General features: G+C 36.5%; 1 protein-coding gene across 4 annotated transcripts in view; it reads right to left on the reverse strand.

Moving 5' to 3' along the window:
• Cep85l (centrosomal protein 85 like) overlaps positions 1–23,695 on the reverse strand; it is a 224,309-nt gene that overhangs the window by 196,586 nt on the left and 4,028 nt on the right. For 2 of the 4 annotated variants that reach the window (XR_007344303.1, XM_048795006.1), the window contains exon 2: positions 16,578–16,664. The exons of 1 other annotated variant lie outside the window; for it this stretch is intronic. The gene's annotated coding sequence lies outside the window, so the exon portion shown is untranslated. Of the gene's footprint in view, positions 1–16,577; positions 16,677–23,695 lie in introns of those variants that run through there. One more of the 4 variants, XM_015500699.2, reaches the window with a different exon arrangement.

Raw genomic sequence — 23,695 nt, forward strand, 5'->3', positions numbered from 1 at the left:
ATAGTAGAGGATAGGAAAGGCAGCAGAATACAACAGACACTAGTATGGCAATATGTAAATCAGTGGATGTGTAACTGATGTGATTCTGCAATCTGTATACGGGGTAAAAATGGGAGTTCATAACCCACTTGAATCAAAGTGTGAAATGTGATATGTCAAGAACTATGTAATGTTTTGAACAACTAACAATAAAAATTAAAAAAGAAAAAGAAGAAGAAACCCATGAAATGAGAGAATATTTTTTATTTTTTTTTTAATATTTATTTATTTATTTTAGTTTTTTCAGCTGACACAACATCTTTGTGTGTATGTGGTGCTGAGGATTGAACCCGGGCCACACGCATGCCAGGCAAGTGCGCTACCGCTTGAGCCACATCCCCAGCCCCCGAGAGAATATTTTTTAAAATAAATAGATAAATCATATAAATAGAAGATGATTTGCTTCTAGGACTTTGACAACTCAACAATAAAGAAATAATCCAATTTTTAAATAATCCAAAGAGACATTGCTTCAAAGAAGATATGCTCATGACCAATAAGCATATGAAAAGATGCTCAACATTTTCTGTAAGTAAGTGCAAATCAAAACCACAGTGAAATGCTACTTTACACTTAGTAGAATAAGTATAATGAAGAATATAGACAGTAAAAATTATTGGCAAGGATGAAAAAGTTAAGACCCTCATACATTGCTGGTGGGAATATAAAATGGTACAGTCACTTTGGCAGATGGTTTGGCAGTTCTTCAAAAAGTTAAACATAGAGTTACCCTATGACCCAGCAATTCTATTCCTAGGTATTTACTCAAGAGAAATGAAAACATGTTTATACAATAACACATACACCAATATTTATACAAGCATTATTCATAATAACTAAAAAGTTGGAAAAAACCTAAATGTCCATTAACTTATGATTGGTTAAACAAAATGTGACACACACAGGGACATATAATTCAGCAATAAAAAAGGCTGAGTACGGCCACATGCTATAACACAGATTTATTTTGAAAACATTATACTAAGTGAAAGAAACCAGACACAAAAGACTATATGTTTTATTATTCTACATATATATGAAATGTCATATATCTAGGAAATTCCATAGAAAAATAGTGGATTAATTGTTGTCAGGGGTTGAAGGGCAGAGGAAACAGGGAATGACTGCTAATTAGTATGGGGTTTCCCTTGGGGATAATGAAAATGTTCTGACATTAGATAGTGTTGAAGGTTGCACAACTCTGGATATCCTAAAACCACCAGATTTAAAAGAGTAAACTTTGTAGTAAATTAATTTTATTCTAGCAGATCTGTCAAAAAACTAACATGGTATTTTAAAATGGAAGCAATTTGATATTAGAAAAGATTGCTTTAGATATAAGAACATGATGCTACAAGCTTTGAAAAAATGAAATGGAAGCAGTAAAGAGCAAAATTAGAAAATGCCAAAAATCAGATCAATGAATTTGAAGACAAGCTCAAAAATACTTTAGAATTCTGAGGAAAATTATAAAAATTGAATAAGATGAAAAAAACAATGGTGTATTAGAGTTGGGTTATCTAACCTTAGAAAGAAATGATGAATAATAATAAAATATTTTTTCCAAGATCTAGAGAACCAGTATTCTTATTTTTTTTTACTATTTTTAGTCATTTTGAAAGTATTTTTATCAAACTAATAAGTGTATATATTTATGGGATACAGTATGGTTTAATGGAATAATAAAATCATGGCAACTAACATATCCATCATCTCACCTACTTATTTTTCTTGTGTGTATGGTGAAAGTATTTAAAATTACTCTTTCAGCAATTTTGAAATATATATTAACAATAGACACCTAGTGTGCAAATAGGTCACTAAAACTTATTCCTCCTGTTTAACAAATTTTGTATACTTTGACCAATATTTTTTGTTTCCCCAAGCTTCTCCTTACCTCTGGTAATCTCCATTCTACTCTCTGAATTTATATATGTGACTTTTTAGATTTGCATATAAGTTCATGCAGTATTTACCTTTCTGTGTCTGGTTTATTTGGCTTAGCATAATGTCTTCCAGATTCATCCATACTATAGCTAATTGTAGAATATCCTTCTTTTAAGGGATATTCTATATTCTTTTAAGGAATATCCTTCTATTAAGGCTGTAGAGTATTCCATTGTGTTCATATACTTTTTTTCATTCATTCATTCATTCATTGACATGCACTTAGGTTGTCTCTATATCTTGATTCTTATGAATAATGCTGCAATGAATGAGGGAGTACAGATACCTCTTTAAACGATAAATTTCAATTCCTTCGGTTATATACTCAAAAGTAGGATTACTGAAGCATATGATAATTCTATTTTTAGTTTTTAAACTAATTTCCTTACTTACTATTTGGCTGTACTAATTATATTCCCACTAAAAGTACACCAGGGTTCCTTTTATTCCCCATTCTCATGAACGCTTGTTATCTTTCACCCTTTTATTGTAGTCATTCTAATTGGTGTAAGATGATATATCATTATGGTTTTAATTTGCAATCCCTGATGATTAGAGATGTTGAACATTTCCTCACACGTCTGTTGATCATTTGCATGTCTTTATTTGAGAAATGTCTCTTAGCTTGAAATATGTTGCTTGGAGAACTGTGGAGTCTCTCTACTCTGTATTTTATTTCAGTAGAGCACTATGTCATGATCCTGGAAATCTGGGTCTCACATATGTTGCTTGCCAGGGAAGGTGGCTTTGGACAAATCATTTAGCCTCTTAAGCCTCAAGTTCTTCATCAGATTAAAAATATAAGGGAGAAGAAGAGAGAAAGGAAGAGAAAAGTTTGAACCAGATGGTTTTAGCACAGTTGCCTTAAGCATTAGATATGGTCCAAGAGAGAAATAGGAGGGAAGGCATAAAATCTAGACAGGGGAGATAATGGAACCATTTAATGGGAGTGGGCTGAAGAGGGGGTGGGGATATACAGGCAATCTTGCCACTGTCCATAGTGCTTAACCATCATTGTTGTGTCTGAATGCCATTTGGAGGAGTCAGAAATTGCTTTCATAAGCAATATGGAGATCTGACCATTTTAGAGCAGAACAGTGACACCCTAAGCTCTTTCACAACTATGAATTTAACTACCACATATATGCTGACAATTCCCTAACCTTTATCTCTAGCATTGACCTTGCTTTTGTTATCTCAATGCATAATTTTAACCATCTGCCAAACATCACCTGATCTTACTGCATTGACCTGGCCAAAGTAAACTTGTCATATTCATTGATGACCCTGCTTCTTCCCCTATATTTTCTATCTTGATTAGTGGCACCAAAATTTATTCTCTGTGCCAAGCCAAAGACATAGGACACTTAGATGATTTAACCATGCCCACCACCTATAATTAACTGATCACCAGATCCTCCTGATATTGCTTCAAATACATATTGCATTCATCTCTTTTCTCTACCCCATGGTCACCGCCTCTATTTATATTCAAACATTTCTTGCTTGGATGATTATAGCATCGTTTTAATTAATCTCCTTCTCTTGAATTTTGCCCCTGTACACTTATACATACAATCAAGTTGTTTCCTTGCTAAACACCTTCTCTGGCTCTATTTGATTACAGCACAAAATCCAAGTTACACAGAATGACACTTCATCCTAAAACAATATATTAGGGAGTTCCCCATGGATCAAAACCTGTGAAAGAATGGAGGCGGCTGGGGTGGGCAGAGGTACAAGTTGAGCTGTGATCCAGCCCCAACAAAGGCTTCTCAGCCTACCACATATGTAGCTCTATAGCTGGAATGGCCATCCAGAGTTGTTCCAGGTTGGACCAAGTGGGCCAGGGATTCATGGATCATGCATTGGATGCAATATATCTCTGAAAGGAAGTATGGCTTTTGACAATACTATATTTTGAGGATTATTTTCTGGCAGCACACCCAGAAGCTAGATGAACAAGTCCTTCATTTCAAAAGGTAGAATTGAACAGCATTATCAGAAATTCCACCACACACTTGTGTATCTCTACACATCCTCCTCTGCTTCCTTGGCCCTCTTCACTTATTTTATCATAGCACATACCACACTTTCTTTTTTTCCCTCCTTACTACTCTATATTCCACATTAGACTGTGAAATCTGTGCAATAAATGCTGCAAGGATGTAAATTGTTGTTGTGTCTTTAATGCTTAAAACAACAAGTCACTAGACAAATTAGCCATTAAGCCAATGAATGTGTATTTCATTTCTCCCCATTCTTTATTCTCTGGTGGACCAGTCAAACCAAACTGCTTGCACTTCCCAGAATTTCCCAAGACTTCCTTTGAATCCACATTTTGCATTTGCTCTTCTTTTGAATTGAAATGCTTTGTCTGACATGATCACCAGCTGAGTGTCTACTTTTCTTTCAAGAATCAGCTCCATTGTCACTTTTGAAAAACTTTTTCCCAGGCACAATCCCAGTCCTCATCCTCTGCTTTCCACAGAACATTTTTGTATCAACTCTCACACTCCTGCTTTAATTTACATGTCAGCACTCTTTCTGGTAGTGGAATACCTTCAGCAGTATCCATTTTTGTTTCCTTAACACTTGAAGGGGATTGGGTCACCTTGATAAAATGTGATAATGATGAAAAGTGTAAGTCACACACTCCAGGAATATTATTTTGAGAATGGATTAAAAAGGGAGTTGTAAGAGAAAATTATTAGGTTATACACAAGGCATGTGGCTGTGGATTCTGAATTGACTATAGCTTCTTATTCCCAAAATTCATTTTTTCCATGTGCAAGATGAAGAGCAGAATAACAGCCTTAGTATGATGGTTGTTTTGCCTGGCATATGACTATATCATGTCAATTTATTTCTTATTCAATTCCATCATAAAAGCATCAAAATCAAATGCCTTCAGGGGGCCACAAAAATTACCTGAATGTGCAGTGAGCCAGTGGAGAACTACGAGTCCATTGGATATATGTTTAATTCAATTTAAATCTTGTGGTCATCAGACAGAACATAGACATGGGCTTGATGTGGCCTGCAAACCACCTGTCTACACATTTTGAAATCTCATTTTCTAAACTACATTGGAACAGAGTGGAGAGAGATATGGACAACATTTTCATACTTGCAGAAAAAGAGGTAATTTGCATATTTCTAATTAGAAGTAAAATTCTTTCTGAAGTAGTTTCATAATGCAATAGGAAAGTAGATCAGAATTTCACTGGCATAGATAACACTTGGCACTCTTTGGCACTACTCTTTTTTTTTCCAAGTTTATTTTCTTCCTAAAAACTAATGCAAGCTCTGTATAAAATATTTAGAAAATAGAGAAAATAAAAAGTTAGGAGGTAATCTATCAAAATTCTACCTTCAAGGAGCAAACTCTACCAGAATATTAGTTTATGAGTCAGGTACTAGGAGAGATTGTAAAATGGTCATGCATACTCAGAACTAGGTAGGAGATAGGAAGGAAAATAGTTTGCTCCTGAAGAGTCCGGTTTCTGTAAAAACTTATGATCCAACAAAGCTAATAAAGATGTCTGAGATGACTCTAAAATGCCTGACTAAAACCAGATGTCCACAGTATAGGACCAGATGAGGAGGAGTTTACCGCTGCGTTGTTGCTGAAATGGAACTTGGTTCTGTATCCACAACAGAACTATTGTGCAAATGACATTTGCTTTGAGTAATGAATACTGGATTGACAGTACACAAGAGCTTTTGAGTCCAGTCCATAAAGAACTTTCACTGGTTGCCAGTGTCTTACCAGTAATTCAACATAGAAAACTACAGTTCTTGACCTTAAAAAACTGAATGCAGTCAATGTTAAAATTGAAAGATGTAGACTTAATAGATACCTCTTGAGAAGAAAATTACAATTAACAGAGCCATGGTTTGTTTTTTTAATTTTTAAATCAGGAACCGTGTTGTGGTTTTATTTAGAGCATTTGGTGCCAAGGTATTCTCTGGCTCATCTGTAAAATCGTGAGGGAGACAGGAGTTAAGAAAGAAGGAATTAGGTAGGTCAGAATACTAATTATCAGGTATCTGGAATAAAAAGAAACTCCACGTGTTCATTATGAATAGTAATCAGACCCAATGTTAATATTTTCAAGAAAAAGACTTAACAGATTTCAAAATAGCTCAAGTTGCTGAATTTTTATATTCTTGCAATTTTTCTTTTAATAGTACTTTGTATATCCCTTAAAATTTTCCTGCAACATAACTGGTATATTTGAGAATAGAATTTTAAGAATATCTCAGATGAGGGATTAGAAATTTTAATCCAACCAGGTGCAGTGGTGTATGCCTATAATCCCAGCAGCTTGGGAGGCTGAGGCAAGAGGATTGCAAGTTTAAAACCAGCCTCAGCAAAAGCTGAGTTGCTAAGCAACTCAGTGAAACCCTTTCTCTAAATAAAATACAAAATAGGGCTGGGTAAGGGGCTCTGTGGTCAAGTGCTCCTGAGTTCAATTCCTGGTACAAAAAAAAAAAAAAAGATTTAATCCATTATAAATATGTTTCAAATATAGATCAAACTTACTTTAATTATCATTTTTAATAATCATTTTACTATAATTATTTCTAATCACAAAATTTCTTGCTTATAATTCACTTCATATTCAGATGATTTGTTCACATGTAAATAAATATAAAAACTGCATTGAACTTTTTTTTGGCAGTACTGGGAATTGAACCCAGGGACATGGTATCACTGATACCAGGGTACACCTACAACCCTTATTTTTTACTTTGAGACAGGGTCTCACTAAGTTCAACCTCCCACATCACAGAGGTTATAGTCATACACCATCATGCCTGTCTCTGTATTTCACTTAACACCATGTTGCTTTAAAATGGTTTTGTCTACATTAATATTCACTTCAAAATTTTTGCTCTTAGGAAAACAAAAACAATCAAGGAAGAATATTGTATTGAATCTAAGAGTTTAGATAACAAAACCAAGCAGCTTTTCTTTCAAGCTAAATATCATAAACTGACTTAATAAGTCTTTCACTTCATAGTCACAGCAGTTTCTAAACACAGGTTTACTAATTCATTAATTCCTTTTATTCCTTTTACTTCCCAGCCATGGGTTTTGTACGCTATGAACCCAGGTTATACTAGACATTGGAATTCGGAAACATGGGCTCTCTGTAGGTAGACACAGGCTTCCCCTCCAGGGTCCGTAGTTTAATTCCATAAAGAAATTTTAAATAAGGGATGTTTCACCATGGATTAAGGAAACATGTAATTTGGCATCTAAAGCACAAGGATCACAAGAGTTTAGTGTCTCTCTTCTACTGCTAAATTAGCCATATTTTCTTACGCTTCAGATAAGTGAAATTTCAAATAATATGTCCTAAAACTTCCAGCTAGAATAAAAATCCTCCTGTCTCCTCAACATACACACACATACACACACACACACACACACACACACACACACTTGGCTTGCTCTAAAGTGTTGCTTTTAAGTAGCAAGTAATTAGTACCAAAATGCTATTTTTAGAGTTCAGTGTTCCAATACAGAAATATGTCTAGGATGTGGATCTAGAAATTTATGTCTTTCTTTTAAGTTCCAGAGTGCTAATAATAACCACAGTGAATACAAGGAAAACAACAGAACAATCAAAACTGGACAATATTGCCCGGATTTGAAAGAGTACCAGTTTTTTATCAGGCATTAAGATTAAGGAAGTTGGAGCCATCAAGTCACTACTAAGAGAAGTTGTAGACTAGTTCTTCCTGGAGGCCTCCAAGGAGCCATTGATCCTGAATCACAAAAGTATGCAAATTTCTGAAGAATGCAGGCAAGATGATTTTGAGAGATCTCATACTATGACTACAAAAATCTGATAACTACTTTTTAATATAGTGCATTGTGGTTTTGCCATTTAAGATGGCAGCAATTTCATCAGACAGCTTTCTTTGGGGAAGACATCCAAACCAATGTCTGGGGAGGAATCTAACCTTTTTCATGCCAAGGTGGTGGAGTTTTCTTCCTGCCTTTGAACATTTTTATGAAAGGATCTGAACTGTATACATTTCTATATGAAACCCTTTTTGCATTTTACTAGAAAAATTGCACAGAATCATTTGGCCCAGGAGGGCAGGAAAAGTAACTGTCCCCAAGGCAGACTGCAACCAATCTTCCTTTTACTTCCTCAACTCCAACAGTAATGCTGGTAAATCGGTGCAGCATCCTGGTGAGTTTGACAATGATCACACTTTCCGGTCAACATATGGTGACAGATCAATGTCCATCAGTAGATTCAGTTTTTGTCTTACTGAAATAAGAAGGGATGCATCTGGGTGTAGTCTTCTACAGCTGCCTAGTTTCATAATCCTTATACTAGTTAATTAAAGGGCAGGATTCAAAAACATAATCAACTCAGTAAATGCCCTAAACTTAATCTGCTGTTTCTTGCAAATGTCAACTGCAGAGTAAAGAGGCATTTGTTGGCTCATAGGCTGCTCCACACTGGAAAGGGATCTTTCTAAAAACTGAGCCCTGTTTTGAGGGAGCCTAGGTGGAGGACCCAAAGCAACCTATTTTGCCAATGTTCCCTTTTGCCTTGCCAAAACTGTCTTTCCTTTCAAAACACTGAGTGGAAAACAAATGTTTAACTTTTAGTAATAACAAATTCTTTTTGTTTAGTTTTCCCCAATGATTTCATATCTATACTAAACATCCATCCCAAAGGATTTACACAGGAAGTGGAGACCAAAGCTAAAACAAACTCACACCCTTTAAAAAAAAAAAAACAGCAATTAAAAATCAAAACATAAAACAAAACCTTTCTACTGAGATATAGTTCTCCTAGACTACATTTATAAATTTCACCCTACTTTTATATGGAATTTTTGCTCCTCGTGATTTTTGGTTCTCATTATTGGGGCCTTAACAAGCATGTGTAAAGTTTAAAGATATTTTGAAGCTGTAAAAAAAATATCAAAAAATTAAGAGTGTACTCATAATGAAGAAAATGAAGCCTAAGTATTGTTTCTTCCTGCACTTATCCCAATAGGGCTGAAGTTTCTTCATACCTCTGAATGGCATGTCTGTGTATATCCATCTCCCTTAAGATAGGACTAATAGTAACCCACAGCCTCATAATTCACATAGCAGGGCATTATGATGTACGTGTTTCCTTTCAGCTGATTTTAACAGAATTTAAAATCTCACTCTTCTACATTTTTGAAACTAAGAAATAAATATGCTTGAGGATAAACATATTTTGGTTTTGAGTTGTTTTAGCTTTTGGCTATGATGAACAATACTGCTAAGAACACTTGTGTGGTCTTTGTGTGGACGCCTACATGCATTTTATGCAAATTGTTAGCCAAGAGATCCATCTGTTCATAGAACATACAAAGACTTAGGCTCTTCTGCTCAACAACTACAGGGACCACAACTGCATGAACACACTTCCCACACAGCAGCCACTGTGGACTTTTAAAACAGAATATAGGATCACATCCCTCTTCTGATAACATTTCCCAGGAGCTTCCCATCACACTGAGAATGAAGCCTTTATTCTTTGACATAGCCTGCAGGTTACATTTCATTTCACCTCTTACTATTTCTCTTCTCCTGTTCAACTTCACTTATATTGAGCTTTTTGCTCCTCAAACATTAGGGCTTATTTTAACCTCAGGGCTCTTAGGTTATTCCTTTAGCCCGTAATACCCTTTCCTAATGTTCATTGGGCTAACTGATTCTCATTCAGTTATCTCCAGAAATGTCATTCATGTAGAGAAGTCTTCAATGAGTGCCCTATCCAAAGTAGCAGCCATGTTTTTCTATTACTTTACCTTGCTCTGTTTGCCAACTCAAATTCTGAAACTACTTATTGTTTACTATCCCCCAACCAGAGTACAATCTAAAGACATGTATATCAATCTTTTTTAATGAATTTCCAGCACCTAGCATGAGATGTTTCTTTAATTTTTCAAATTAATGTACAAATTAAAGGCAGAATTAGCTGAGCATGGTGGTGCATGCCTGAAATCCCAGCAGCTTGGGAAGCTGAGGCAGGAGGATTGCCAAGTTCAAAGCCAGGCTCAGCTATTTAGTGAGACCCTGTCAAACAAACAAACAAACACATAAATAAATAAATAAATAAATAGGGCTGGGGATGTGGCTCAATGATTAACCACCCTGGTGTTCAATCCCTGGTACCAATAAATAAATAAATAAATAAATAAAGCAGAATTATCCCTTCTTTTTTAATATTTCTATGCTCTACCCCTAGAATCTCCAAAAAATCAGTTAGATCAGTGTGAATTGCTAAGTCAAGTGGACCACAGTTCAAACAATGACAAGTCATGTGCCTGATTTGGTCCTCAAGTATGTTTGTTTGATGTAGAACATAACTGGGACCACATAGCTAGTATTTTCACTCACTTCTGTTTTACTTGCAGCTTCAGTGGAGAGTTCCTGCTTTAGTTAGCTTATCACCACTGTGAACAAAATATCTGACGGGAACAATTTAGAAGAAAAGTTTATTTTGGCTCACGATTTCAGAGGTTCAGTCTATGGTTGGCCAAATTCATAGCCCTGGGTCAGAGGTGATGCAGAACATTGTGGCAGAAAGACGTGACCAAAGAAAGCAGCTCAGACATGGCAACCAGAAAGCAGACAGAGAGCTCTGCTTACCAAGGACAAAATATAAACAACAAAGGCACATCCCTGTGACCTACTTTCTTCAGCCACAATTTACCTGCCTATAGTTATCACTCGGTTAATCCATATCAGTGGATTAATCCACTGAGTTCCCATCTCTCATAAGCTAATAATTTTACCTCTGAAAATTCTTGCATTGCCTCATACATGAGCGTGTCGGGGGCATCACATATCTAAACCATAACAGTTCCTAAGAGCTCAAGTTCACCTTCTCATTGACAGTATACCACCTCTCACAGGTACAGAATTATTTCTGTTTTCTGCCTTGGGGCATCTCCTATATTCTGAAATCAGTAATGTGAGTATGGTAGTGGAGAGGGATGCTCTTCAGGGCCATTATGTTCCCTAAGACATATGTCAGTCATCAACCATCATGGAACCCGTGTTTCATCCACTCTTTCTTCAAACAGAAAGTTTTGGAAGACATTTATACTTCCCAGATGTTCCAGGAAAAATAAGCCCCGTTACCTTTAGCAGAGATTTAGATAAGATCCTTTGGATTGCCTTCTCTTCTCCTGATTCTCTCTACTCCCTTACTTTTGGTTCTTGGAATCACCTCCCAATCCTATGATCTGAAGCCATATCTTTGTCTTCTCCTCTGCTCTCAGGGGAAGCCAGATTAGATCTATGACTTGCAGTTTTAGAAAAATGTAAATAATCTGAATTTAAGGCTCAAAATATTTCATATTAAATTCTGGGTTTTCAAATTTATACCATAGTATTCTGTAAGTAAGTTCATATATCATAATTTTTATGGCGTTATTTGCTAAGGAAACTTACAATTCATATATATAGACATTAGCTTGTTTTCAAACCTTCAACCTTCAGTTGTTAATAGGTCATTTTGACTGTTCTGTGAGGAACTGACCTCTTAGGAAGGGAAGGATATAGGGAGCTATTTCTATTACTGAATGTGCCCACCCCCCAAAAAAAATTAAGGAGTTCTTCACTTCATTAGATTTCCTGTGGAATGGAAAATCAAGCAACTAGTAACCACAGTGCTAAAATGAACAATAGATCAGTGCGTGTGAGTATACCTTCTTTCTTACTAACACCGCTCAAATGTGTGGTTTCAAGGCTAAGGCAATTGTAACATGTGAACAACAAAGGAATCAGATTTTTTTTTTTTGAAGTCCCAAGAGTACCACTCATTCATTGGAGAATTTGTAATTAATGAATTACAATAGTGATACATTCTCACCTTTGCACACTATGTTTGCTTTTAAGAGCACACCCTTTATCTTCCCACCTTCAGTAGAGTCACCTAATTGTGGTTCTTGTCCCAAGTGTAGCTATATCTCCTTATCTCCTGCTTCTGATTTGTTAAGTTTACTTAAAAGCAAATTTTATGTCTGAAGTGACACTGGCATTTGATCTTATTTAGAATAGAGACTTGCCTGCTATTTTGGAGACCATTTTCTATGCCTGTGATGATACAGTGCATCACCTTGCTATGCCTGAACCAATCTTGTAACTTGAGATTCCCAATTCTGTGTCTGGTATGTAAACCCTATCAATGTACCATGCCTCACTGTAACCCTAATACTCTCCTGCTCTTTTAGATCTGTATCTTCAGAATGAATGTTGAGAATATTATATCCAAATCTGTTAAGTTTTGAATGCACTAAAGTTTTTTTCTTTCAGGAAATACCTGTATGCTCCCTGGTGGGACTGTTAATCTCAAGGCATCATTTCCCTCTTGCTTAGTAGTTGGTAAATTTAAATTTCATATTAAAATTATCCAGGCTGGCCAATTACAGTAGTCTACCCATCAATTCCAGAATTGGTTCAGGGATATAGATTAGGTCAATCATAGTCATGTTTTGTAATTTTCTTCAAAACCACTAGGAAGAGGTTAAATCTTTTTCTTTTTATTAAGGTTGCTATTTAACATAACTCCAAAACTGCTGGTGACCATTTTGCCAAAATGTGGGGCATTTTCCAAGAAAATTGACTTATTATATGGGAAAATGATGGATAAATATGAAAAAGGAGACATAAACAACAATAAAGAGATAAAACAGGATAGGCAGAATTAATATTGTCAAAATGACCATACTACCAAAAGCATTATACAGATTTAATGCAATTCTGATCAAAATCCCAATGACATTTCTCATATAAATTGAAAAACCAGTCATGAAATTCATTTGGAAAAATAAGAGACCCAGAATAGCTAAAGCAATCCTTAGCAGGAGAGTGAAGCAGGTGGCATCACTATACAAGACCTTAAACATCTGAACAAAAACAGCATGGTATTGACACCAAAGTAGACTGGTAGGCCAATGTATAGAATGGAGGACACAGAGACTAACCCATATAATTACAGTTATCTTACATTAGACAAAGGTTCCAAAAACATACATTGGAGAAAAGATAGCCTCTTCAACAAATGGTGCTGGGAAAACTGGAAATCCATATGCAACAAAATGAAATTAAACTCTTATCTTTCACCATGCACAAAACTCAACTCAAAGTGGTTCAAAGACCTATGAATAAAATCAGAGACCCTGCATCTAATAGAAGAAAAAGTAGGCCGAAATCTCCATCATATCAGATTAGGCCCCAACTTCCTTAATAAGACTCCTATAATGCCAGAATTAATAAATGGAATGGATTCAAACTAAAAAGCTTCTTCTCTTTAAAAGAAACAATCAATGAGATGAATAGAGAGCCTACATCCTGGGAGAAAATCTTTACCCCTCACACACCAGATAGAGCACTAATCTCTAGGGTATATAAAGAACTCAAAAAGCTAAACACCAAAATAACAAATAACCCAATCAATAAATGGGCCAAGGACCTGAACAGACACTTCTCAAAAGATGATATACAATCAATCAACAAATACATGAAAAAATGTTCTTCATCTCTAGCAATTAGAGAAATGCAAATCTAAACTACTCTAAGATTTCATCTCACTCCAGTCAGAATGGCAGCTATTATGAAGACAAACAACAATAAGTGTTGGTGAGGATGTGGAAGAAAAAAGTACACCCTTACACTGTTGGTGGGACTGCAAATTGGTGCAGCCAATATGGAAAGCAGTATGGAGATTCCTTGGAAAACTTGAAATGGAACCACCATTTGACCCAGCTATCCCACTCCTCGGTCTATACCCAAAGGACTTAAAAACAGCATACTATAGCGACACAGTCACATCAATGTTTATAGCAGCACAATTCACAATAGCTAAGCTGTGGAACCAACCTAGATTCCCATCAGTGGATGAATGGATAAAAAAAAAAAAATGTGGCATAGATGCACAATGGGATATTACTCAGCAATAAAAGGGAATAAAATCATGACATTTGCAGGTAAATGGATGGAGTTGGAGAATATAATGCTAAGTGAAGCACGCCAATCCAAAAAAAAAAAAAAAACTGCTGAATGTTTTCTCTGATATAAGGAGGTTGATTCTAACCTTTAGTAAAACTTAACTAGGACACTAAGGGTCTCAGTTGAACTAAATGGTGTTCACGAAAGAGCCATGTACTCATATAAGGGGCAAAGAAATGAAAGCAGACAACCAATCTTTGCCTTCCAAAGCCAGCGGTAATACAATCATTAAAATAATCTCCAAGGATAGTATTCAGAGCTAAGGGTTGAGACTATATAGTACAATCTCCCCTACCAAGAGAAGATTCACCCTCATTCACTACTTTGAAGCATCTGGATTTTGTTTCTTCAAGAAAATAATTTATTTATTACACCAATTACATGAAAGCATAAAACTAGATGTCTGAAGTGAAAAAAAAATAAACCTTCCAAATAGAAAAGGCAACAATGCCCAGGTTCTTTAACAGACTTATTAAAACTTCCCACTACACTCCCAGGCTCATGGTACAGCTGGCAGTGAGCTGTACCACTACAGAGGAAATGAGATAAAGTGAAGCTACCCTAATAGTAGGGGGCATGTGGGACTTTTGCTGGAGGCAGGGATAGAAATCATTAGAAAAAAATATCCATTAAAGTTTGAACTTTGGCCTTTTTGTACATTAGTGCATCCTTAGTACACATGCTAGACACATGCCCAGCTCATGGGATACCAAATTGTGAGGTTAAGGCTATTTAAACCCTTTTAATTATCTTTGGATTGGGTCTAACAAATAGGCATAAACAGATTCTGAAGGTGGGAATCATGTGTCCCCAACTGTTGAGATGAGGTGGAAGGAAAACAGAGACCTCTACCTGAGATGATTGGAAAAACAGCTGAAATTACTACATTCCATTCAATGCCAGTTCAATGTTAAATTTTTAAATCCCTGTAAGAAAAAGGGTTTCTCTTATTTGCCCCTCTAGAGCAATAACAAGCCAGGTCTAGCACCACAAACAACATGGAAGGCATTGCCTTTCTTTTCCATTTCTAAATCTGAGATTTAGTTTTCATAGAGTCAAATATTTTTTTTTTAAATTTCTATACTTTGAAAAAGAGATGTTTTCCTCTTTAATTATTTGTGTACCAGCTGGAGATTGACCCAAACAATATTACTAGTAGGTGGAAAAACATTTATCTTCCTAACTTTTAATATCATCAAAAAGTAAAACTTCTAAAAATAATGTTATTGCTACAAAATGCAATTTTTTCTTTTGGAACAACATCTCATAATTTGATACAGAAGATCAATGTCAACCAGGAAGCTCAGTGCAAATAATACAACTTGGCTCTGTTCTATTTGGTCAGAAAAGAGAGTTATTGGAAAGATATTGGTTAGCTCAAAAATTGTCAAAGATAGCAACCTTGCTCAGAGGCAGCACATCTGGGAGTACAACAAAAATTACATCACAAAACTGGTCCTGTGTAAACATTGCTACTGCTGCCACTTAGTGTCAGATAGTGTCAGCTTTCACAGTTGACATTGTTCGTGCTATACCTTGGCTACTACTGTGGATGTGGCTGACTATGCTATCCTTGAGGTGTTCCCTCTTCTTATTTGCAAAATTTGCTCCCAATTCAAAGTCCATTGTTTGAGTCTAGAGCATATGCCCATATTCTAAGGCAACCTGGAAAGCAAATACCCAACATTTTGTGTTTCTGCAGTGAGTAGTGAGCTCTGACTCCCAGCAAGACTTATAAGATGAGGAACTGCCCAAACAGAAGCAAGAAAACAACCTAAGACCACTATAGTCCACACTTTTGCTTGTCCAGCTACATATATTCTTTACTTAAGTTAACTTAGTATGTCTACCCAATATGCTGCAGATATATCTTAAACAGCAAAACATACTTCCCAAAGATAAACTAAAATGTAATTTATTACTGCATCCAGTTTCAAGTTCAGAAACTTGATTTCTATTCACTTTCTAGTTCTGACTTAATCCCATTGTGATATAAACTATGGATTACGTTGTTCAACTTCATTACCACCACTCAATATAAAAGAATGGAGAGGAAGAAGAAATTTTCAAACTAGTTAAAATATAAATATGAATCATACTTTATATATATATATATATATATATATATATATATATATTTCCTTATAATTTACCATGTGTGGAATCAGTCAATGGAACAACATCTGAGTGGCAATTATGGTATTGTATTTTCATTGACTTTTTAAAAATATTTTTCTTTTAACCTGTGCAATAGAGTAATATATGATGGAAATTGGATCTAAAATCATCTAAAATACTTAAGAAGTATGAAGTGAAAATTCTAAGTGAAAAGCAGGAATTACATCATAGTGCAGTAGGTGGTATATATGTGAAGTGTGTGCACTTGTGTGTGTGTGTGTAAACACTAGTACATAAGTGTACATCTTATGATTTATGGCCTTGTAGAGTCAATGAACTAGTACATAACAAAAAAGTAGGAGTATATACTATGTATAGTATACCTTTATGCAATGATTAAAAATTTGTAGTTGTTATAGTGATAGATTCCTTACTTTACCATTCATTTGAAGTTCCCATTTCTTCCAGGACTCACCCTCAGTTGGTCAGTGTTTTTTGCCTGGTAGAGTGGTCCAGATCTTTATTCCTGAGGAATAAGAGCCCAATAGTTGGTCCTGTGTATGGAAGGTTCTTTTAGTCTTTCATTACAGTGAAATAAGCAATAGAGCTTATAGCCTGTGTCTTACCATGTGTCCATTAACCAGAAACAGAAGCAATTTTGAGATAAATGGCCATCTTGTGGCACTGTCCTAAAGAAATGTGATTGTTTCATATGACAGGGTGGAAGGTGTCCTAAGAGACCCTCTTTGTTCCATTCATACTCTTTCCTTTCCCTAATCTTTACAAGCAACCCCATTTACTCTCTATAGACAGTGTCAATTATTCAAGTAAACAGCATAATGCATTCTTTCCTATTTATTGAGTGATAAGAGGATACAAACATGGCCAAATGACATTTTCAGTTTCATACTTTGGTAAAAACATTCTTCTCTTTAAAATAGCAGGGTTTTTAGTTACATGGATGAGAAGGAAATATAAATATAAAATATGTGGTAAACTACTCAACTGGATCATTTGTAGCAATAATGGGAGATATTCTACAACTTGGTTGGTAGGTATATTGTACTTATGGGGTCAAGGAGTAGAACAGTTATTGGTTGATATTTAAGAGTAGGGGTTCTCACACTTCAGTGTGCATCAGAATTTTCTGGAGGGCTTAAACATTGATTGCTATGCCCATCTCAAGACTTTCCAGTTCAAAGTCTCTAGGACGTGGCCATATAATTTGCATTTCTTACAGGTACCCAGGTAATGCTGAAAATCTTGGTCTTGGGATTACGTTTTGAAAACAATTGATTCAGAAACTATGTTGCTTTCTATGGAACAGAATCCCAATTTTATAATTTGTCTCAGAGCTACCTCTTTCTGCTTAATAGACATATGGTAAGTCATAAGAATAAGCTTTACTGCTTATTCCACTAGAAAATGGGTTTTCAGATCAGAAGCAATGTTTGCAAGATACCATATTGGTGTGTAAGTAGGGGAAAGTTATAATTTGTCATTCAAACTGGAACACTTTTGAGAGTAATTGTGCTATTAATCATACCAGAACAATGGCAATAAACTGGGACTCTCTTGAGCAAATTGGAATGATCATACAGTGTATAAGATATTTAATATGCCCAGGATGATTATATTAGCAAGTGTCAGGAAGGAATGTTAGTCAGAAAAAGAAAATTCAAACCTCTCAAAAATTTCTGGTACAGTGAGGACAAATTTCTGTCTTTTCTATGATTATAGATAAATAAATTAACCTGCCACCCTACAGCTGACTGGCTGGTACCTTTGGGTATAATACCATATCAAAAGTTCAAGATTCACTGTTGCTTATAGCAAAGTTGGACATACAGCAATGACAGTCAGCGCTGGTGGTGGAAGGTCCATATCACTGAGTCTATGCATAATCTATATATATGTTTCTATGGAAACTTTTGTTCATAAACCCACAGAGTGAACATGGGGATAGATGGAGAAGGACACTGACTAACATGTGCAAGGTGAATCATCTTCTCTACCTACTTATTGAATCTCTTCCACCAGAAGGTTATTTATTGAGTGTTATAGACTTTTGGCTACAAAGAAATTAAAACCCTGGATAATTGGTATAAACAATAAAGCATTTACTATTTCACATGTATTATGGTAGCTTAAGAGTTGGTTGATTATATGGTTCAGCAGCTGCATCAAGGATCCAGGTTCTTTCCATCTTTTTGATTTGCCATCCCAAACATATCACCTTGACTTATTTCATGGTTGTAAGAAAGCCACAGCTATTCTAAACAACACATCTTCACACACTACATCTAGAGGCTGTAGAAGGGGTGATTCCTATTTTTATTGGGATAAAGAAACTCATGGAAATAATTCCACAGTAAACTTCCTTAAACATCTCATTGGCCAAAATGGGGTCTCATGGCCCTTTCTAAGTCAACCACTCATAAGGAGAATAGAACCACCAGAAATACCTAGATTCATTGCTAGGGCAGAGACATAGTCATTCCACCCTCTAGCATGCATGAAATCACAGGGAAGATCTTGGCTACCTATACAAAACTGAGGTTCTATTCACAAGAAAGAATAATGGCTATTAGATTGACAATGTAATGAAAATGTCTATATCAAGGGCCCATTTTGTTTATGCATGCAAATACTTCTCAAACCCACTTGTTACCAGTCCTCTCTGGTCTTGTTCTTTCTGCTTCCATCACAACCTAATTAAACCATTTGTTACTGTCTATTAGGCTGTATATTTCCAGGAAAAGGTAAGATGATATGCCATGCAAAGTTCTAACCCACTGGGAGAATTTTACTTCTCCACTTTCACTTTGGTGGGACTGAATGGAACTGAATGGACTATCACAATATATTTTGTGAGCTTATTTTTTATTGTGCCCACTCACTATTCAAAGATAAAGCTATGCTAAAATTTTCTTTTTCTCCCATTAACCAAAGTAGATAATAGAGAACTATTTACAAAAGTATACTTGTTGGTATTGGAGAGGTGGCAGTGTGGCATGGCCGGGAATACTAGGAAGATGAGCCATCAGCACATGAAACTTGAGCTCTAAGGACCTGCTCAGATGCACTCACTTATATACTATTTCCACTTGGATGCCTCTGACTTTGTAACCGGGTAGATCAGGTAACTTTCAGTTCATGATAAACAGCTTGCATTTCATAGTCACCTGGTTACCTTCAGGTCCCAGTAGCAAATCAAGTGCTATTCCTCCAAAGAATAATGACTGCTCACTAAAGAAGGTATAGCTTTGCTCTAAAACCCTGATGCTTTTTCTCTGAACCTCATAATCTCATTTAAATGAGATTAAACCTCAAACCTCACAGACTCATTTAAATTTGAGAACCACTGGTCCCACTAGGTCCTAAGGGACAAGTGGGACATTTCCAGCCTGGACCAGCTGCACAGCCTTCCTCTGAGCCTTACTTAAAGTTGTCAACTTTTCAAGTTACTTAGGAGAAAGAGCAGAGGATCCTACAAAATGTGGTATATGTTGCTTCTAAAATCCAAAGAGCAATATCAATCATAGGTCATTTTTATAGAGGTAGGAAACCAATAATAATAATAATAATAATAACAACAACAACAATAATACAATTTAAGCTCTAATGTAGTTTAAATAGGAAAAGTGGGTAAAAATAGTAATATGTGCACTTCTTTAAGTATATCTTTTGATTCACCTGTGCCTTCCAAAGCAGATTGACACTTTCCGAATCTGGTAGATTAAAAATGGTTACAGTCTTGTTTGCAATTCCTTCCATCGAGACATTAAGCCTATTTTTTTTTTCATGCTTTAAATTTGCACTGGTCTTGTTACTTGCTTTGAACAGAATGCTGCAGAAGTGACATTTTATGACTTATAAACAGGCCTCAAGAGGCCTGAGCAGCTTCTGCTCTGCCCTTTTGGGGGTCTCTACACTAAAGAAGACTGAACCCATCTGCTGGAGAGACCAAGAAGAGGAGAATTGTGGTACCCTGGTCTTTAACCTCAGACTGCTTGCAATTGCAAGTAAACCCAATCAATTCCATCTGAAGCAGGACGAGTCACCTCATCTGAGTCCTACATGAATTGCTGCCCCAAGAACTATGAACGATAAAAGGCTGTTATTTCAGACTTGTAAGTTTTGAGGCAAGTTTCATGCTGTGATAGATAATGGATGCACCAAACCTTTCACAACTATCATTGTTCCCTCACCTCTTTCTGTTTTTTCTGCTGAAAAACAAAAATAAATTTTAGAACTGTATAGGAGGTGATAACCTAAGTAACTTCTTACACCCCTATGAAATGTGATATGACAGCCCAGAGCAGAGATTGGGAAAATGCCATTCCAGTCCTAAGTACTACAATACCTAATGAGCCCGTACTCCATGCCCTTGTAGGATGCCTTATGGTAGGAGGCACTTTAGGCTGAGGGTTGTTTGGGGAACGGATAGTGAAGATTATTATTAGATTATTATAAGCAAATCCCTGAAATATTGAAATAAAATTTAAAATATGCATCTAATTTATCTTTATCTCATTATTCCTAATAAGTCTATCATATTCTATTGATCTGTGTTTCATTAGATACCTCATGAACATAATTAGGAATAAAATTGTGCATATGATAAGCAAATGCTCAAATTTTAAATATTTACACATGATAAGGATCAAAACACGTGGAGGCTGGGCCAGGAAACATGTTTGCCCTTTTAGGAGACAAATATAGAAGAGAACTGTACCTGCCATGGAATATAAATAAACTCATGCATGCCTACAAGATATCATGTAACCACCATACAAAGACACTGGGAAGATCTCAAGGCACATCTATCCATAGTAAATATTTATTGACCTGCTCTGTGCTATGACACTGTAATAATCTGTTTGGAAAAATCAAAGATGGAATTAGAAGTTTTCTTGCCGAAAGTATATCCAATTCTCTTGGGGTTTCCCTTTTGGGTCAGACCTGATGTAGTGGTCTAAAAATCTTAAAGTTATTTTAGGGTCACTCAAAGGGTTTATACCTATTATAAAATGTTATAAAAATATCCCTGTAGCTACCCTGCCTCCTGAGTCATTCTCTGAGTGGCCTAATGAGACTTAAGTGGTGTGGAGTTTGTTCTGGCCATCTTGCTTCAGGTCCACCCTGGTGTGACCTCAAACACCAGGAAAGAGCCCAGTTTCAAGTGGAGTGTTCTCTGTACTAGGGCACTTTATCCCACCATCTGCCTGGCAGCTTCCACTGCAGATGTTCTTACCCTGATGGCTATTTTCACCTTTCTTTCAGCTACTTTTTTTTTCCCCAACTATTTTTAATTCACAGTCTTTTGGCTTTTAAATACCAACCACATCCATTTTCATGTTTCCCCCTCGAAGCTCTGCTGTGCATTCTCCTCTTAACCTCTCTCACCACCACATATGCTTTCCTCCCTTTCATATTTTCTCCATTCACGCATTCCCTGCTGTCCTATTTTTCTTTGTTCAATTCAGAATATCAGCCAGAAGCTTCCCTGTTGCTAAGAAACCACATCACCCACACACACCCTTTTCCACTCTCATTTCTTCTTCTGATATTAAAAAAAGAAAAAGAAAAGAAAAAAGAAAGAAAGGGGGGGGGAAAAACCCTCATAGGTCTCCTCTCATTAGATTTTTGGCTTCTTGATTTATTGATAACTTGCCCCAGGCTGTGAGATACAGCACAAAATGCCCTTTGAGCTACACAGATTATGAAAGCCAGGAAGAAATATAATTCCTACCAAAGAAACAATGAAAGAGAAAATATTTAAAATTTAGTTTTGAGGCCTGACATGGGCTCATTCAGGGCTCTTGTATAGATCTCTGAATCAAATCCAGCCCTCCCCAGTAAGAGGCTTCCATTAAGGATCAAATTAGCTGACAAGTCCCTCTAACAGACCTTCATCTTGTCAAGTTGTGAGGAAGCTGCTAACAGCATGTTGAGTGTGGTCTACACAAACTAAAGGATAAAAACAATACAGGAATTCATTGTGCTGTTTTCCATATCTAAGTCCTTTTCCAGGCATCAATCTGACATGGCGCTTGTGTCGGAGGCATAATTGGAGGTGTGGCAGCCCGTCTCACAACATGTTCTTAATGGATTCCAAGTCTGCTGGCACGCTTTAATACTTTAATGGGAATGGTAGCTCCATATGTCCAAACACTAGGGCAGAGGAACAGATACCACAAGATTGGAAGAAATCTCCTTTCACCCTTGCAATACCATAAATAATTTCCCTCCCTGGTGTGAATTCTTTCTCTGTCTTTGTGCATGGATGCCATGCCTGAGAGGCCTTCCCTGCTAAGCCTGCCCCCTCACAGTTGCTCTCAGCTCTTTGCCCACTGTTAGCACTGCACTAATTGGGCGGCGTTAGGAGTCCCTTGGCTGATAGTATCCCAGCCTTTCATGTACATATGTTTGCTGGCTTCTGAGTACTGCTCTCTGTGAAAGAAGGACTCAGAGCCTGCATGTAACAAGTGATCAATAAACTGCCTTAAATGTAATCAGAGAACACAGATATTCAGATAAGGAGGATATTTTAGTTTCATTTTCTCGAGAGGAGAAGGAACAGTTGTTTTCTTCATGTTAAGAATCAAGTTCATCAGCAAAGTAACAGAAATGAAACATGTACTTTCAGACAGAGTATTTCAGACAGTAGAGAAAAAGGTCTAGAACTTTTTTTTGTCAGAATCCACTGATATTCTGAAAGTGGAATCCCTGTGAGACTAAAACCCACTCCAAGGTATTCTAAGAATGCCTGACCAGAACTAGACCTGGCAAGTTATCATTATTTTCCTTCTAGAATCCAGCCCCTAGGAGATGTTAGGTCTTCTGAGAGGTTCAGAAAGTTCTAACATGATTTTACAATTTTTATCTCAACTATTGAAACATGTATATGATCTTCCTGGGATTTATATTTGATGTCCTGCTTATTGTAAACAACTGAGAATGATACAAAATGTCCACTTTCATGTTCATTTCTCATTCTCTTGAGGTTGGTCATCATTGCCAAGTGATGCTAATTTCTTTTTTTTTTTTCACATTTCTTTATAATTAATTCTTTTTTGTCTTCCATCCCATGCTATCAATATGGTCTATAGTCTCATAGTGCTTCCTGTCACTGAAAACAGTGGCATCCATCCCAGAAAACAGACTAATCTTCCACCTGAAACCTCTACTGGTAATATAACCAGTGCCCTAGAGGCCTCTCATTTTTCTTGGCCTCTCAGAGCAAATAACTCCTCCTCCTTTCTACCTACAACCTCAGTCAGCCCCTCCTCCCCTGGGTCTGCTTCACTCTGAATCCTATAGGTCAATGTTTTTCTCTCCATCACAATCCTCTGTTCTCCCAGCTCTCAGTTAGGGACTCTGCACACCCTCTGCAGACTTCTGCTTGGTGAGTGGTGTCCAGGCATTCTTTCCCTCTTAGTTTCCCTTCTCTCTTTGCTCCTTTCTCTCCTATTTGAGCACCCAGGACCCATCATCACCTCTCTCTTAGTATCTTAATCCCCTTGCCCCTCATTGGCCTGACAAATCCCCATC

Source organism: Marmota marmota, unplaced genomic scaffold, assembly GCF_001458135.2.
Source record: "Marmota marmota marmota unplaced genomic scaffold, marMar, whole genome shotgun sequence".
In the NCBI taxonomy this organism is placed as follows: Eukaryota; Metazoa; Chordata; class Mammalia; order Rodentia; family Sciuridae; genus Marmota; species Marmota marmota.